Genomic DNA, 19,722 nt, shown 5'->3' with positions numbered 1-19,722 from the left:
GATTCTGCATGGAATGTTGCTATTCCACTAGCAACATTCCATGTAGAAGGCTGCACAGGCTTCTGTTTCTGTGAGTCTGACGTCCTGCACGTACGTGCAGGACGTCAGACTCACAGAAGCAGAAGCCTGCGCGGCCACATTGGTGATCTACAAGGGCCGACTTCTACATGGAATGTTGCTAGTGGAATAGCAATATTCCATGTAGAATCTATAGAAATCAAACAAAATAAAACATGGAAAAGAAAATAAGATGATACCTTTTTTATTGGACATAACTTAATACATTTCTTGATTAGCTTTCGAAGGTCGCCCTTCTTCGTCAGATCGGAAATAAGCAAATGTGCTAGCTGACAGTGTATATAAGTGAAAACATTCAAGCATTACTATGACAGTCTGACAGGGTGGGAGGATGGGGGTGGGTAGGAAGTATGCATGGGGACATCAAAGCATATCATTGATATTCTAACAGGATGGGTGTGGATAGGTAAGGTTATCAATAGAAATCAAACAAAATAAAACATGGAAAAGAAAATAAGATGATACCTTTTTTATTGGACATAACTTAATATATTTCTTGATTAGCTTTTGAAGGTCGCCCTTCTTCGTCAGATCGGAAATAAGCAAATGTGCTAGCTGACAGTGTATATAAGTGAAAACATTCAAGCATTACTATGACAGTCTGACAGGGTGGGAGGAGGGGGGTGGGTCGGAGGTATGCATGGGGACATCAAAGCATATCATTGATATTCTAACAGAATGGGTGTGGATAGGTGAGGGGTGGGGTGATCAACAGAGACATACAGCTTTATGGTTTATAATGGGCTAGGAACCCCAGATCCTTGTTAAGTCCTTTCTGTTGGGTGTTAAAATATTCAATCATTCTGACTTCTTGTATGGTTTTAAAGTTACCTTTCAGGATTCTCACTGTGAAGTCACTGGTACAGTGTCCTGATCCTGTAAAATGTTGACCAACAGGCGTGGGAACCCTGCTGGCACCAGTATTGTTCATATGATGTCTATGTAAATTGAATCTTGTCTTAAGCATCTGGCCTGTTTCTCCAATATAGCATCCTTCGTTACATTTTTTACACTGAATGATATATACCACATTGGAAGATGAGCAAGTGAAAGATCCCTTTATGTTGAATATGTTTCCTTTGTGGATTACTGTGGGGTCCTGTGAAATATTTTGGCATAGTTTGCAACTGGATAAATTACAGGGACATGTGCCCTTCTGTTCCTTTTCAGTCTGTGATGGAAGTTTACTTCTGATTAGCTTGTGTTTTAAGTTGGGTGGTTGTCGGAAGGCCAGTACTGGTGGGGATGGGAATATCTCTTTCAGTAATTCATCCTCCTGGAGTATAGGTTGTAGATCTCTTATGATTTTCCTCTCGCATTGCTAAAATGCCAGATGCTCTCTGTGATTGCCTGAACCGAGTAGGGGCAGGAGGGCCTTCAAAAAAGTACAGCCAAACAAAGGGGAAAGTGGAACAAAACTCCTTTATTAAACAATTACTGTTTTTCTACAGTGCAGAAAAATAAAAAAGTAAAGTCTCTCACACGTTCAGAAGCAACCTTTACACAAGCTGTAGCTGACCCACCTCTAGGGCGGCTTCTCGCCTCCCTGATCTAGTCAGCCTCAGGGCTTTTAACTCCAGCCTGATCTGTGCACCGCCCCTCTGCCTCAGCATCAGCCGCAGCCTTGGCAGACTAGCGCCACCTGCTGCAAGGTGGCTGAACTGTATCATCAGTGAGGGAGTGCTCTTCCCTATACCATCCACTCCCTCACACTCTTCTGTTGAATCCATTATGTGACTCTTCATTGAGTAAGCGCACGACTACGGAACGAACTCCCAAAAGCTGTAAAAACAATCCACGACCATCTAAACTTCAGAAAAATCACTAAAAACCAACCTCTTCAAAAAGGCTTACCCCACCGATCCAACGTAAATCCCACACCCAGCAACACAGCACAGCCAATGATCGTACTGGACAATATACAATCTTCATTCCCTTCGACCTTCACAGTGCCTGACACACACCTACCTCATTCGACCACAATTCAACCTTGTATTTGTTATCAACCGACTGGCAAATGCCTTTACGGTACCATCTAAGCCACATTGAGCCTACAAATAGGTGGGAAAACGTGGGGTACAAATGTAACAAATAAAATTTGTGATGCCATAGAGAACACTGCAGTTATCTATAATGGATTTTCCCGCACTGTGTCAGATTGTGACTCTCTGTGCTCTATTCTTTCTTTAAAGACTGGCTTCCCTTTGTGGACTGTTTGATGAGATGGGTCACCTCTAACACCAAGTCCAAAGCCTCCTGAACTGCTTTGCAGTTTTTCCCTCATTTTGCAGCCTTATGCGCTGACCAACAAGTAACCGATGAAAGGCTGCAGGATACGTTTTGCTTAAATTAAGAAGCAATCTACGTATGTGACTTGGTATATTGGCTGCACCATCGTATACTCTGCCCCCTTCATGTAGCGAGTGCTACATTGCGAAATCTTGTTAAGCACACTGAGGTAGAGGAGTCTTTTTTTAGATATGTCAACAAGAGAGGCTGGTGAATTCAGCTACACACTGGCTGGTAACATTGAAAATACTTATGGACCCCTTTTACAAAGCAGCAGTAAGACCAACGTGGTACTTTCCAGCAGGGGCGTAGTTATGTGGGGCCATGGGAACCTGGGCCCCCGTAGATTTGGCCCTGGATCCCCCCTGTCGATGACCCTCTCGACTCCCCCCCCTCCCGCCGCCAACCCGCCATCGCCTAACTTTGCTGGCGGGGGACCCCAACCTCCGCCAGCTGAGGTCCTCTTTTTCCTTTGTTCTGTTTCTGAGTGTGACGTCTTGCAGGACGTCAGACTCAGAAACAGAATGAAGGAAGAATAGGACCTTGGCTGGCGGGGGTTGGGGTCTCCCGCCAGCAAAGGTAGGTGACGGCGACGGCGAGGGAGGGTTGGCAGCGGGAGGGGGTCGAGAGGGTCGTCGGTGGGGAGGGTCATAGTTGGTGGTGGTGGTGGCGGCAGGGGGGGTTGGCAGTGTCGGGGGGGGGGCTAAAATGTGCCCCCTCACCTCAGGTTCTGGACCCCCCTGCCGCTGAAATCTGGCTATGCCCCTGCTTTCCAGTGTGTACCCGGCGGTAATCCGGAAGTGCTGTTCACTGCCCGGTTACCACCAGGTTAGCACGGAAGTCCGTACTGCCACTTCAATGGGAGGAGGTAAGGGCCCCCCCCCCCCCCCCCCCCCCCCCCCCCATGAAATGGCTGAGCTTGGTAAAAGGTGCCCTGTATACGGTGAAAACACATTGAAATCACAGGGACTTAAAAAGCTGAGCAGCTAGATCACAGCGTAGGCAGATTCTGTCTCTCTCTAATTTTCTACAACACAATGGGAGGGGGAACTAGGCTCCTTACCCAGCATGCTTGGGGACAAGGCAAGCCAATAAGGAAAGCCCATAAGGCACTGGGAACTAGGAACATGTGTCCTGAAGGGGCCAATTACAGAAGAACTACAAAAGTATAGGAAGTTGTTGTCCTGAATAGAACAGTTGCTTAATATATGCAAACAATATCACCTGCTTCCATGTAAATGGGATGCAGAACTGATCTCCATAGCTTACTCTAAAATTATGGTTCTCCATATTAAAAACCCCTTTAGTGTCCAATAGAGTGGAGGAGTGGCCTAGTGGTTAGGGTGGTGGACTTTGGTCTTGGGGAACTGAGGAACTGAGTTCAATTCCCACTTCAGGCACAGGCAGCTCCTTGTGACTCTGGGCAAGTCACTTAACCCTCCATTGCCCCATGTAAGCCGCATTGAGCCTGCCATGAGTGGGAAAGCGCAGGGTACAAATGTAACAAAAATAAAATAGATACTATTGGAGATTCTACATGGAATGTTGCTATTATTGGAGATTCTACTTGGAGTGTTGCTACTATTGGAGATTCTAGATGGAATGTTGCTATTCCACTAGCAACATTCCATGTAGAAGGCTGTGCAGACTTCTGTTTCTGTGAGTCTGATGTCCTGCACGAGGACGTCAGACTCACAGAAGCAGAAGCCTGCGTGGCCACATTGGTGATCTGCAAGGGCCGACTTCTACATGGAATGTTGCTAGTGGAATAGCAACATTCCATGTAGAATCTCAAATAGTAGCAACAGTGGAGGGGTGGCGGACTTTGGTCCTGAGGAACTGAGTTAGATTCCCGGCATAGGCAGCTCCTTGTGACTCTGGGCAAGTCACTTAACCCTCCATTGCCCATGTAAGCCACATTGAGCCTGCCATGAGTGGGAAAGTGCGGTGTACAAATGTAACAAAAAAAAAATGTTCCCATAATAAACCATATGGGAACATTGGACACTAAAGGGTTACCACCTTGTCTGTTAATCCTAAAGCCAGTATTTCAGATTCAACTGAATCAAAAGCTGCTGACAAATCTAAGGACAGTAAAAGAACTGGTACCTTATTACCCAAGGAAACATACATTTGATCTAGTGTTGCTACTAAGTGTGTTTCTGTCCGACTTCCAGATCTAAATCTACCTCGTGCCTCATCTAAGTGGTTCTTATCGTCTAAAAACTGTTCCAACTAGCTTCTTACTTCTTTATTATTTTAGATAGTGTTAGCAAATTTGAAATAGGTCTAAAATTCTCACGTTTTGTAATATCTCCTGCTAACACACTGGGTGGGGGTTAATTCAGTCTCTCAGGCACATTCCTATTCAGGGAGAAGGCCTTCCACTCTCCCAATCAGCCAACATGCTGATAACAACTGCTTCCTTTAACTTGCAAGGAAGAATACATTACAGTATTTTGTTGGTGGCGACCAAGATGGAGTCTCTCTTTTACCTCGGTGTGGTTTTCTGGTTTTGGTGGCTCTCTCCGGTTTTTTGAACATGAGGAAGAGGAGAAGGAAGGTTTGACAAGTTCCTCCTGTGTCAACCTTGACCCTAACGCTGTGGCACAGTTCTCCACAGGGGTTTAGAGCCCCTGCCAGCTCAAATTCTGTGCTTCTCTCAGCCTCACTGGAGGGAATCTCCAGCAGCAGTAAAAGTGATGTCTCATTGAGCCCTAAGTGACCTGGAAGCACTATTCAGCCCCATGGCACTGGGGAAGATGGAGAGGATCCTCCACGGTTGCTGCCATTGTTGGAGGGAACCACAGGAGCTGATGTACACCCGAAGGTGTTACAGATCCAGAACAACTTTTTTAGAACACTGTAGATGGAACTGGGTGATAGTGACTTCAGGTTTTGCAGTCTCCGTTCTGCAGAGACCTAGCAAAGTGACCTTAGAGTAATTATGGAATGGTATGCAAACCCTCAATCAATCTATCTTGAATTTGTCATCTAAGTTCATTTCTGAGATGGCACAGATTTCTAGGAACTCAGCGATCCAGGCCCAGAAGCTAGAACAACAAGCTACCAATGTAGAGGCTTTGGGGAAAAAAGGTCACTGATTTTCAAGACATTTGTGGTGCCTTTCGTTGACAAATTGGGCCTTCACAGAAAACTGGAATATTTAGCGAATCAAGCTAGAAAGAATACTTTTAAGATTTTTACATTTTCCGAAGTCTCCGTTAATGGATCCATTGGATATGGTCCAAAAATATCTGTGGGAAGTTTTGAAGATACCATCTCAAACTATCGCACCTAAGGTGAGGGCCTTGTTCGACCATAGTGGGCCAATCTGCTCCTGCACAAGGAGGAACATCCGATTTGAATTTGACTGGCTTTTTGGAAACATACTTAGAAGTTGTGACATCTAGATCCACATTAGTACTGACTTTAATGCATCATAGATTAATTGTGTTTGGGATCAAAGATTGGAATATTTCCTGATTTACCTAGAATGACCCAGAAGCTAAATCAGGAGTTCTTGGCATTGGGAATTAGTTTTATTTTACATTTTCTTTGTACCTGTGTTGAATCTTTTGAAAATAAGGCTTATTTGTTCTTTGACCCCACGTAGTTCTTGGATTTTCTAATTTCTAAGGAAGAGTTCAGGATTTTGACGTGACCTATTAGATGTCACTGTAAAGGTTGACTTGGAAGTATAGCATGGAGGTTAGAGATGTATCTTATTTGTTTCCTTTAATAGATTTTCCTTATCTTGGTCCCTATTTTCCTTTCTTATGATTGTGGATGAATTTTGAATAGATATTATTTTTTTTTTTCCTCCTGTATAGGTACTAACTATTGCTCATGTCGTGATATTATTTGTTGTGATAAAAATTCAATACAAATAAAATTTTAAAAAACAAGTAAGAATATTTTGATCCAAAGATAAATTCAGTATATCTTTAATCCAGTCCAATATTTTATCTGATCCTAATTGATAAAATGTAGAGGCCTTAGAGTCCAAGGCAATTTCTTCTCCTTGAAGGTGTTGACTAATGCTGAAATTCTTTCAAATGAGAGGGTTGAATATATTTACGCCTTGTAGCGCTATAGAAATGCTAAATAGTAGTAGTAGTAGTAGTAGTATTTTCCCAGGATCTTCCCCACTAACCTTCTCTTGTTTATTCAACTTTGCTCCCAAAGGACAATCCTTATGCATTGACGTTTTAATGCTATTTTTAATTGTTTCAACTTTTGTGAGCTAATTTATCAGCATCAACTTTATCCAGCTCATTTGTCTGAATTTCTACCCCCAACAGCTCTTTGACTATCGTAAACATTTCTTTAGTCTTATTCATAGACTGTCCAATAGTCTATGAAAATGTCATATGTTTGGCTAACCTGACTTTCTGCAGATAGCTGTTTGCTTCGCTTTTCCATTTCTTTCTCCATTGACTTTCTAATTTCCTCTCTTTAGAACTGTTAATTCTACTACTACTACTTAAAATTTCTATAGCGCTACTAGGGTTACGCAATGCTGTACAGTTTAAACAAAGAAGGACAGTCCCTGCTCAAAGGAGCTTACAATCTAAAGGACGAAATTTCAAGTTGGGGTAGTCTAGATTTCCTCAATGGAGGTGTAATGGTAAATGTGGCAAAGGCGACATCGAAGAGGTGGGCTTTGAGTAAGGATTTGAAGATGGGCAGGGAGGGGGCTTGACGTATGGGCTCAGGGAGTTTATTCCAAGCATAGGGTGAGGTGAGGCAGAAAGGGCAGAGCCTGGAGTTGGCGGTGGTGGAGAAGGGTACTGAGAGGAGGGATTTGACCTGTGAGCGGAGGTTGCAGGTAGGAACGTAAGGGGAGATGAGGGTAGAGAGGTAGTGAGGGGCTGCAGATCGAGTGCATTTGTAGGTAAGTAGGAGAAGCTTGAACTGTATGTGGTACTTGATCGGAAGCCAGTGAGGTGATTTGAGGAGAGGGGTGATATGGGCATATCGGTCCTGACGGAAAATAAGACGTGCAGCAGAGTTCTGAACGGATTGAAGGGGGGATAGATGGCTAAGTGGGAGGCCAGTGAGGAGTAGGTTGCAGTAGTCAAGGCGAGAGGTAATGAAAGAGTGGATGAGAGTTCGGGTGGTGTGCTCAGAGAGGAAGGGGCGAATTTTGCTAATGTTATAGAGGAAGAAGCAACAGGTCTTGGCTATCTGCTGCATATGCGCAGAGAAGGAAAGGGAGGAGTCGAAGATGACACCGAGGTTGCGGGCAGATGAGAAGGGGACGATGAGGGTGTTATCAATGGAGATAGAGAGTGAAGGGAGAGGAGAAGTGGGCTTGGGTGGGAAGACAATAAGTTCGGTCTTGGCCATGTTCAGTTTCAGGTGGCGGTTGGACATCCAGGCAGCAATGTCGGATAAGCAGGCCGATACTTTGGCCTGGGTTTCCGCAGTGATGTCTGGTGTGGAGAGATAAAGCTGGGTGTCGTCAGCATAAAGATGATATTGGAAACCATGAGATGAGATCAGCGAGCCCAGGGAAGAGGTGTTGTGATAAAGTCACCTCCAGGATAGTTGGGTTAAGGCAGTTTCAGTCTGAAATACAAGTCCCAGAAGGCCTTGCAGGCAAGGAGCCAGAGGGTGAGATGAAGAACCCGGACTAGACTCCTAGCTGCAATCGGGGAAGACATGGGTGTAAGCTGGCAGGTTGTGTAGAGTGGCTGCCACTAGGCGGAAAGAGAGTTAGGAAACCCTGTGTGCAGGAGCTCATCATTGGTCTCATTAGTTTAATGCTCAACTCAGCTGGTTTGGGGTGTGAGGAAGCTAATGGAAGGGGAATGATTGGTGGTGGGAGCTGAAGCCAGGGATTGATTAGGCAGGTGGGAAGGAGTCCCAGGAGTTCAGTTCAGGAGAGAGAAGCAGAAGGAGAGAAGGAGTTGCAGGCTGAAAATCCTTGGGCAGGGAGGTCCCTAAAGTACTGAAGCAGGCTGAAATTCCTTGGGTGAAAGGAAGTCCCAAAAGTATTGAATTCACTGTGAAGCTGATGCAGGGGAAAACCCTTGGGGAGAAGGAGTCCCTAAAATATTGAACTCTCCTGAAGGTAAAGAGGATAGAAGGTAGAAACTGCTGCTTGGTGACTGAACTGTGATAATGAACTGAAAGAACTGTTTGATGGAATTACTGTTTATTGTGTACTGGATAAAGAGCCCAGACTGAAGCCTGTAAGCCTGTATTGAATCCTGGTATGTGCTATGCTGCTGTTGGAACTGTGTACTAGAAACCTGCCTGGAATAAAAGTCCTTAAGATTGAAGTTACTGGTGGACATCTATTTCTTCATTGTGCCGGGAGCCTGTGGCTGGAGGAGATTGTTCTATCCTTGGCTGCACAAGAGAGGTACCTGGTTACAATGTAGATTCATTTGTTTACCATTTCCTCTGAGTTTTAGGTGTCAATCTGCAACTTTTAACTGGTGCTGTATTCTCAATAATACTTTTAGACGATTCGATTCTACCAATAAACCTATCTCTGCAAAACTACTTAACATCTTTCTTCAATCATTTTGTTTTCCCAAGAGTTTAAATCTTTTCTTCCCCTTTTCCTACTAAATATTGTTTGCTTTCTTGCATTATTCTGCACCAAAACAGACTCTGAAATCTTCAACCCAATTTTTAAAATGGTCTGACCAAGACATTTGTCTAAAACTAACACCACAGATTGATTTTGAGAAAATACTTCAGGAATAAAAATAATAAATAGAAATAAATTCAGTTCTTTCATACTGCTAATATCCCATTTCCAGGGTTCAGTGCCGCTTACATTCTACGTGAGACAAAAGCAGATAATGTTAGTGTGTGAGGTATGAGAATCATAACATAGAAAAGAAAATAAGATAATACCCTTTTTATTGGTCTAACTTAATACATCTTTTGGGGGTCCTTTTACTAAGGTACACTGAAAAATGTGCTGTGCTGGTGTAGACGTGTTTTGGGTGCGCGCAGATCCACTTTTCAGTGCGCCTGTAAAAAAGGCCTTTTATTTTGCTGAAGATGGGCGTGCGGCAAAATCAAAATTGGCACGCGTCCATTTTGGGTCTGAGACCTTACTGCCACCCATTCACTTAGTGGTAAGGTCTCACACGTTAACCGGGTGGTAATGGTCAGTGCATGTACAATGCCGATTACCACCTGGTTTTCGCTATGCGACGGTACAAATCCACCTATGCATCCAGTTTTTCATACTTAAGCGCACAACTGTGGAATGCACCGCCAATAGCAGTAAAAACTACGTTCAACCACCTAAATTTCTGGAAAGCACTAAAGACAGAACTGTTCAAAAGTGCATGCCCCACCGACCCAACATAAGATACACGGACACTTGCGACACAATGTAACCAAAGACCGTAATGGATATTACCTGACTCTTCCTCCCCTCTCCCTATCTATGTCCCCCCAATTGTACCTATCATACATGTACCTCACTTTACCACAATATCGCTTTGAATCAATCCAAACCATGTATTTGTTCATACCGGAATCGGCTAACGGTGATATGTAAGCCACATTGAGCCTACAAAGAGGTGGGAAAATGTGGGATACAAATGCAACAAATAATAAAATAATAATAATAAAATATATTTTCCTATGCGCATAGCAGATGCGTGTAAAAATGGAATTACCTCCAGGGCCACGAGGTAGCTGAGTGGTAACTCTGAATTGACACGTGTTGGGTAACCCTGAAGAAGAAGGGTTACCTTTGAAAGCAGATTACTGCAACAGAATCTACGCAGGATATAAAGAACAAACATTAAAGAAACTACAAACTGCACAAAACACAAGAACAGATTTGAAAGCGCATAATCTCTGCTCCAAAATCTACACTGGCTACCTATCAAAACCCGCACATCAGTCAAAATCTGTACGCTAGTCTACAGAAAACTTTTTGACCTCTCCCCCGGGCTTACATGACTGACCTAATAATACTACCGTAACTCAACACAAGCAAGAACACAAGATCCTACCTCGCACTCCACTTCTCCAGACGCCGAGGCCTGAAATATAAAACCACATGCGAAACAAGCTTTGCTCACATCTGCGCCAAAACCTGGAACTCACTTCCCAGAGAAATAAAACACATGAACAACTAACTACAATTCAGAAAACACCTGAAAGCCCATTTCTACAAAAAAAAAAAAAACCCTTCCCCTCTGACAACCTTCACTAGCCACTCAACCAGCAAGACAACCCCCTTATAACCATGTCTTCAACTGTTATGAACGTGAACTGAATTTGAATTATCACATTGTACCATATGTCTGTGAACATTTAACCTTTATCCCCCCTGGAACATATAAAACTCTATTTACTAAGCTGTACTCTAAAAAGTTAGCATGCCTACAGCATGGATTAGTAAACAGGGCCCATAATCTGATGTTTCAAACATGTAAACTGCTCTTCCTTCAATAAACTGTAAGCCACATTGAACCTACCACTAAGATGGAAAACGTGGGATACAAATGCAATAAATAAATTGATTAATTAATTTTCTTTTCTACGTTTTGATTTAATTCTATTTATTACCTTTAAAAGTGGACTAACACAGCTACCACATCACTTTACTCAGGAATAAAAATGAAATGCAATGTACATCCTTATTTATTTATTTTATTGCATTTGTATCCCACATTTTCCCACCTATTTGCAGGCTCAATGTGGCTTACATGATTATGTTAACATTGTCATACCAGGATATCAGATACAGTAGAATTGTGCATAGTTTGAGTGAGGAAGGATAGAAGAAGGAAGGGAGTGATTAGGGTAGTTATAGAGGGTGGGCTTTCATAACTAATTGGGTTGGTGGGGTATATTAGTGAGGCTGCCGGTTATCGGATCTCATTGTAGGCTTTGTTAAAGAAGTATGTCTTCAGAGATTTGTGAAAGATAGTTGTTTCGTTGATTGTTCTCAAGTCTGTAGGTAGTGCATTCCATAACTGCGTGCTCAAGTAGGAGAAGGTAGTGGCATGCATCAGCTTGTATTTTAGTCCTTTACAGCTGGGGAAGTGCAGGTTGAGGAATTTGCGGGATGATCTTGTGGCGTTTCTGGGAGGTAGGTCTATGAGGTTTAGCATGTAGATTGGGGCGTCTGCGTGAACGATTTTGTGTACAATCTGAATGAGAGAAGAAAGTAGAGGCTGGCCAAAAAAAACGATCCACCACAGGAGATGTAGCGTAATATCACTTTATTCACAGTACCAGTAGAATTAGGGGGGTTATGACTTTTGTAGCACTGGGATATGATGCTGCACTGGGGTGGGACGTACCGCTGAGCTGCTGTGATAGGCCAGTGCTACTTCCTTTTTAGCGAGCGGTAAGCCCGCATTGGGATTACCGCCACCTTGTAAAACGGGCCCTGAAAGCTGACTGAAATTTGGAATGAAAATTTGAAGAACGTTTGCTGTTCAGCCCACACAGAGACCCCCGATGAAACCAAAATATGATGGTGAAACGGGTCCCGTCGGGCGTTAAATGCTGACTCTTTTCAGTAGTATTGAGTTGTGGCTTTTGAATGTTTTTTTTAATCACTTTTCTACTTTGCTTCACTCTAAAATATATTTTAAAAAAGAGTTTCAATTTGAAGTGTTTTTTTAGACCTACGATTGAGATTGAAACCACAACAAACACTGCTAAACGTTATTTGTTTGGGTGTCAGGTCTCGGAAGTCTTTTTCCTCTTTTAGAAAATTTTAAAGTTAAAGCTACAGAGAAAATCAGTATAAATCGAGGAGGCTCGTACCTTGCTTTATGAATAACAGCCATATTATTTGTGGACTAAAAGACACACCAGCACGTGAAATGTTAGTGGGAACAAATGTCCCCCACACTTCCCAAACCACTTGTAATGAAGGAACTAGAGTCACCCCAGCAGGGGCTGACATTTATTTAGCGTTCTAGACTTAGTGAAGCTTAGCACAATAGACCAATATTATTGCTCTCATTTGCATATCTTTGTGTCTCACCAGGATTAATAAGCACTAGCCATCGTCCATTATACCAACCGTGACTGAATCCATTCAGCAAAGCACTTTGCAATAGCTAAATCTCTTTAGAGTTGGGGGCATTATTCATATCAGGTTATGTTATATTTTAGGTTGCCTGAGGTACCTAAAACTTGAATAACACAAGGCTTCTTTTTATTCCCTAGCTGACTTTTAAAAGATGCTGACACGAAAGCCGAAAACAGGTTTCCCGAGTTTGCGCTTAAAGGGATTTAGCTCGCTATGAAGCTGTCATTTTCCTTAGGACAAGTTGATGCTCTGTAAACTTTCAGGGTATGAGATATTAAAACTGAGAGGTTTTCATCTATGTCCTCGACTACCCCCAGCCAGCTGGTTTTTCAGGACATCCACAAAAAAATATAGACACAATGAAAGCAGATAAAGATCGTGGGGGAGGGGGTCATTTTACGAAAAATGGGCTGCGCTAGTGTAGGCGTGTCTTTTGGGCAGACGGAGATCCATTTTTCAGCGCACCTGTAAAAAAGGCCTTTTTAAATTTTTGCCAGAAATGGACGTACAGCAAAATAAAAATTGGCACATGTCCATTTTGGGTCTGAGACCTTAACGGCACTCATTGACTTAGCAGTAAGGTCTGATGTGGTAATTGTGTGGTAATCATCTATGTTTGTACAATGACGATTACCGCCCGGTTTCTGCCGCATGCAAGAAAATAAAAATTCTTTTCCAGAGCGCGTAGCGGAGCCACGTAAAAATCAAAATTACCACCTGGGCCATGCAGTAGCTGGGCGGTAAGTCCAAATGGCCATGCGTAAGATGTGCATATGCGTCTACACGGCTTAGTAAAAGGGCCTCCGTGAGGGGCATAATCGAACGAGACGCCCAAGTTTTCCTGAGGACGTCCTCGCAGGATGTCCCGGTGAAGGGGCGGGGAAACCCGTATTATCAAAACAAGATGGGCGTCCATCCTTCGTTTCCATAATACGGTCGGGGATGCCCAAATCTCAACATTTAGGTCAACCTTAGAGATGGTCGTCCCCGGTTTTCAGCCATAATGGAAACCGAGGACGCCCATCTCAGAAATGACCAAATGCAAGCCATTTGGTCGTGGGAGAAGCCAGCATTCGTAGTGCACTGGTCCCCCTCACATGCCAGGACACCAACCGGGCACCCTAGGGGCACTGCAGTGGACTTCAGAAATTGCTCCCAGGTGCATAGCTCCCTTATCTTGTGTGCTGAGCCCCCCAAAACCCACTACCCACAACTGTACACCATACCATAACCCTAAGAGGTGAAGGGGGGCACCTACATGTAGGTACAGTGGGTTTCGGGTGAATTTTGGAGGGCTCACATTTACCACCACAAGTGTAACAGGTAGGGGGGGTGGGCCTGGGTCCGCCTGGCTGAAGTGCACTGCACCCACTAAAACTGCTCCAGAGACCTGCATACTGCTGTGAGGGAGCTGGGTATGACATTTGAGGCTAGCATAGAGGCATAGGGTGAGCGGGGGTTAGTGACCACTGGGGGAGTAAGGGGAGGTCATCCCTGATTCCCTCTGGTGGTCATCTGGTCAATTCGGGCACCTTTTCATGGCTTGGTCGCAAGAAAAAATGGACCAAGTAAAGTCGGCCAAGTGCTCATCAGGGACACCCTTCTTTTTTCCATTATCGGCTGAGGATGTCCATCTCTTAATCACGCCCCAGTCCCGCCTTTGCTACGGTGCTGACACACCCCCCAGGAACTTTGGTTGTCCCCGCAACGGAAAGCAGTTGAGGACACCCAAAATCGGCTTTTGATTATGCCGATTTGTACGACCCTGAGAGAAGGATGCCCATCTCCCGATTTGTGTCAGAAGATGGGCGCCCTTCTCTTTCGAAGTCCACTGCAGTGCCCCCTAGGGTGCCCAGTTGGTGTCCTGGCATGTGAGGGGGACCAGTGCACTACGAATTCTGGCTCCTCCCACAACCAAAGGGCTTGCATTTGGTTGTTTTTGAGATGAGCGTCCTCGGTTTCCATTATGGCTGAAAACTGGGGACGACCATCTCTAAGGTCGACCATCTCAACATTTAGGTCGATCATCTCTAAGGTCGACCTAAATGTTGAGATTTGGGCATCCCTGACCGTATTATCGAAACAAAAGATGGACGCCCATCTTGTTTTGATAATATGGGTATCCCCGCCCCTTCGCGGGGCTGTCCTGTGAGGACGCCCTCATGAAAACTTGGGTGCCCCATTTGATTATGCCCCTCCACGCGTGTCACAAAATATTTTTATTTTCTGACATACAAGCTATAATCGGTATTTCAATGCATGTTGACCATTACCGCCCAGTTAACTCATGAGACCTTACTGCTAAGTCAATGGCTGGCAGTAAGGTCTCAGACCTAAAATGGACGCACGCCAATTTTCATTTTTCTGCACTTCCATTTTCAGCCCCAAAAAAGAGGCATTTTTTACCGATGCGCTGAAAAATGATTCTGCGCGTGGCCAAAACATGCACCTACACTAACACAGGTCATTTTTCAGCTCACCTTAGTAAAAGGACCCCTAAGATTGTGAGAAAGCACTGTGCACTGATGCTCTGTTAATGTGGTATGTCACTGACCTGCATCTTCCTTTGAGTGTATGATTTTACATTTGCATCTATTGAATATGGGAAGTAAGTGAATTATCTTTTTATATATTTTTTATATAATATTTGTTATTTTACGTTCGGTTTCTTATGTGTTTCTCTATGGATTTAAATTTTTGTTCATTTTATATCTTTACCCCTAATGCAGCCTTCGGGTAAAACGTGGCTACGTCAGGTCACTGTTTTAATAAAGCTTTGGTGTGTGACCTTCATTCGTGGTCCGTCCTTTTCTCTGTTCTATTGGACGTGTCATTGACATTTTCCGTATCATTGCAAACAAATGCCCATTCATAGTCGGTTCCTGTTCACATGAGTCTGCAATGTGCAGCCCCAAACTGTGGAATACATTGCTGGCTGAGAGGTTTGAGGGTATTATTTAACTTTTAGAAAGAAGTTTAAACATGTGTTTTTTCAGTTGGAGTTTTGGTTAGATGGGTAGCTCTGTGGGGACTGAAAGGTGGAGGGTGGATTATAATAGATTCTGAATGAAGGCATGGGTGAGGGAGTATTTTTATTGAATTATATTGCCCTTCTGCTGAGGCATGTCAGCAGCTTCTGGAAATAAACAATAAAATAAATAAAATATTTATTTTTTTTCTTTGTCACCCTCCACACATTCATCTCTTTTACCCTTCATTTTTCCAGTACAACCTTCTACTTCCTCTTTTCACTGACATGTTGGAGAAAAGCTTTTCTAAGGTGCAGATATGCAGGTCTTGCCTAATTCCACCTGAGTAGCCCCTGCAGGGAAGGAGATGGCTCACCTAGGGGCAGATGATCAATACTCTGGTGCTATTCTGAACAGCAAAATAAAAGTCGTTCTGGAACAACACCCTAATGCTCAAAGCTAATGAGATGCAAATATAGGCACGCTTTGAGCATTAGGGATTTCAGTGGAACATGCGCAGAAGAGTTCAGCGGTAAACTCAGCTCCTGTGCGCGTGTGCCTGGTAAAAACTGAATGTGAAGCCCACATTGGCATCTGTTTTCTGCAGCCTAAATATAAGTGTTTTTAATCTTTTTTTCTAGATGCTTTGGGGGGGGGGGGGTTAAGCATGGCTGCTTTAAATTTAGACACAAGACAAGAATGCCAATGTGTGCTTCACATTTGGGTCTGCTGTTTCTCATAACCAGCACTCTGGGGCTTGCATGGGCTTCCTTCTGCTTCAAAAAGCAATCATAAGAGAAGCATGAGAATCAGGGGAAATAGGAGTAGCCTACTGGTCAGTGCAACAGACTTTGATCCTGGGAAACTGAGTTCGATTCCCACTGCAGCTCCTTGTGACTGTGGGCAAGTCACTTAACCCTCCACTGCCCCAGGTACAAAATAAGTACCTGAATATATGTAAACTGCTTTGAATGTAGTTGCAAAAACCTCAGAAAGGCGGTATATCAAGTCCCTTTCCCTTTCCCTCTTTCCCTTATGACATCACAATATCAGAAGTGAGCCAAGTATCGGGCAATCAAGCCATTGTGACATCACTGATGAGGTTGGCTCTTATTGGTGGAATGAGTGGAGGAGTAGCCTAGTGGTTAGTGCAGTGGACTTTGATTCTGGGGGACTGAGTTTGATTCCCACTGCAGCTTCTTGTGACTCTGGGCAAGTCACTTAACCCTCCATTGCCCCTGGTACAAAATAAGTACCTGAATATGTGACTCTGGGCAAGTCACTTAACCCTCCATTGCCCCTGGTACAAAATAAGTACCTGAATATATGTAAACTGCTTTGAGTGTAGTTGCAAAAACCTCAGAAAGGTGGTATATTAAGTCCCATTTCCCCCTTTCCCTTATGACATCACAATATCAGAAGTGAGCCAAGTATCGGGCAATCAAGCCATTGTGACATCACTGATGAGGTTGGCTCTTATTGGTGGAATGAGTGGAGGAGTAGCCTACTGGTTAGTGCAGTGGACTTTGATCCTGGGGAACTGAGTTTGATTCTCACGAGCAGCTCCTTGTGACTCTGGGCAAGTCACTTAACCCTCCAATGCACCTGGTACAAAATAAGTACCTGAATATATGTAAACCGCTTTGAATGTAGTTGCAAAAACCTCAGAAAGGCGGTATATCAAGTCCCATTTTCCTTCCAACACCCTAACGCCTACTCAGACCTGGTGTTATTTTTTACAGCGGTAAGATACCTTTGTTTCGGGCACCGTTTCTGATCATTGGGAAGGAATACAAAATGACCTCATTTAAATGAGCTTGACTACATTTGCATGCTATCTGAACTAAGACCTGGCGCACTCGTTGTTTGCTGTGCTAGACCCCGTGATCATTCTACGTTGGTAAATGCGGACGATAGTACAGCGCTAACGGCCTGTAGCACCGGCATTTACTTTGGATCAATCGGCACCCGACAGCCTCTCCTGTACCTTCTGAAGTGGATCCCTCCTGCTCTTTGAACGTCTGCCCTCGGCCACAGGATGCCTGTGCAAATATTGTCTCTTCTCGTTCACTCTGGGCAACAAAACAACCAGCCTGACAAAAGCAAAGCACTTTTCCTTCATTCAAAAGCCACATTGTTCTGTGATTCAGCTAAGAAGAAAGTAGTCAAAGGCAATTGAGCAAATGTATCTTAATACTCTGCTTAAGAAGGTTGGGAGCTGTTTGGTGGTTGCTATGCTGTACCAGGAAGATAGATAGATATGCAATTTTTTTTCTGGAATGTAGAAGGTACAGTGGCAAAATTATACTTTCATCCCATTTTCTCCGGCTTTAGATGTTAGGGTAATGGAGTTTGCATCTCTTTGAAGATTCTTTGTCCATGCTCCTAATTGTGAGAGAAGCAACGTTAACTACCCTATATTCTGAAATGACTATCCATAGAGCACTTGTCGCCCCGTTCTCAGCACATCCTCATCCTGAGGGACACTAATTGTAAATCATGAAAACTATTAGTGCTCAGGGATGCTCACTTTTAGTTGGCCAGGGTGAGAATCCAGAGATGATGTTATGTGAAATTTAAAGACCATATAGGTCCCTTCTGAAGACAGAAGAATATTGAGAAAGACTCTAACAGCAGCTAAATATAAAAACTATTGTGAGGTTGTTTGAGGGGAAAAAAATGAAAATATTCATCACAGTGTGAATATACATTAGGCAGAAAATGGAGCCACCATACATGAGCCATGAATGCAAAGTCTGTCTACCCACAGGCATGCTTTCAGAGAACTCATTCTCCTAAATATGATTTATTCACCTGCAGCAGCCCTCAGACCCTCCAAACCCTGTGCCAGAACACTGCAGCAGGCCAAGCAATTCCCGTTACTTGCCATGGAAATGATTTTGGCACTTTTAAAATGGTGTTGCACATAGGAAAAATGCAAAAGCTACTTGGAATCGACTTTCTTCTTTGTCTCGTTTTTACCTGCCTTCCCTCAGTTTTACTGGCTGCTGAAAGTCCAATGCCACTTCCCCTGCTGGCGGATCATGACTTTAGCCTGTCACGAATTCACGTTGAAAATTATCCCAGGAGTAGTCCAAATAATTGAATTATTTCAAAACTGATAAAGCATTTCCCCCAGATGCCCTGACGCACACTCAAAGCTACCTTTAACTCCACTTCCCAAACTGTAAAGCAGTAATATTCAAATCTCTCCTCCACACAAGGTTTCCCTACCTCAGGACCCAATCCTGGAACACCCTACACTCAATCATTAGGAGGATAACCGACTACCTTACATTTCGCAAAATGCTAAAATCATACTTCTTCACAACATTTTTACTGACACAGGACAAGCCTCCAAAGACCGAGCACACAAACCTATCCATGGTTCCTAATCACTCATAACTCATAAGTACATAAGTATTGCCATACTGGGAAAGACCAAAGGTCCATCAAGCCCAGCATCCTGTTTCCAACAGTGGCCAATCCAGGTCACAAATACCCAGCAAGATCCCAAAAATGTACAAAACATTTTATACTGCTTATCCCAGAAATAGTGGATTTTCCCCAAGTCCATTTAATAACGGTCTATGGACTTTTCCTTTAGGAAGCCGTCCAAACCTTTTTTAAACTCCGCTAAGCTAACTGCCTTTACCACATTCTCTGGCAACAAATTCCAGAGTTTAATTACATGTTGAGTAAGGAAGAATGGACTTGGGAAAATCCACTGCTTATTTCTGGGATAAACAGCATAAAATGGAGTGCACTCTTTTGGGATCTTGCCAGATATTTGTGACCTGGAATGGCCACTGTTGGAAACAGGATTCTGGGCTTGATAGACCTTCGGTCTGTCCCAGTATAGCAACACTTATGTACTTATGAATCAACAGTGGCACTTTCCTGTTTGCTAAATCCCGAATCTCGCTCTCCCATATGACACCCAACTACACTGTTATTCATCATTATCTATTACACAGTGGATCCTTCATTACAAAAGCTCTTAAATTCGTTGCTCAACTACTTTGTAACCTCTCTACTACAATGTGACTGTTACACGACAGATTCATTCCATAGTAGTTTCCCTGTTATTCTGTAAAGCTGATAATTGCAGTTATCTATTTGATTCATTATCATAGTAAGTCCTTCGTTACGCTGTAAACATGTTAATTACAATTCCTTGTTAAAATATAAACCGCGTTAAGTGACCCTGTTACACTGTAAGCCACATAGAACCAGACTTGATTTGGATAATGTGGGATATAAGACTAAAGAAAAGGAAACATGCAAACAAATTAGATCAGCCATTAACAATCAATTATTGGTGTTAATTGTCACTAACCTGGATTT

The sequence above is a fragment of the Microcaecilia unicolor genome, chromosome 8 (assembly GCF_901765095.1).
Source record: "Microcaecilia unicolor chromosome 8, aMicUni1.1, whole genome shotgun sequence".
Lineage (NCBI taxonomy): Eukaryota > Metazoa > Chordata > Amphibia > Gymnophiona > Siphonopidae > Microcaecilia > Microcaecilia unicolor.
This window is presented reverse-complemented; position numbering follows the sequence as displayed.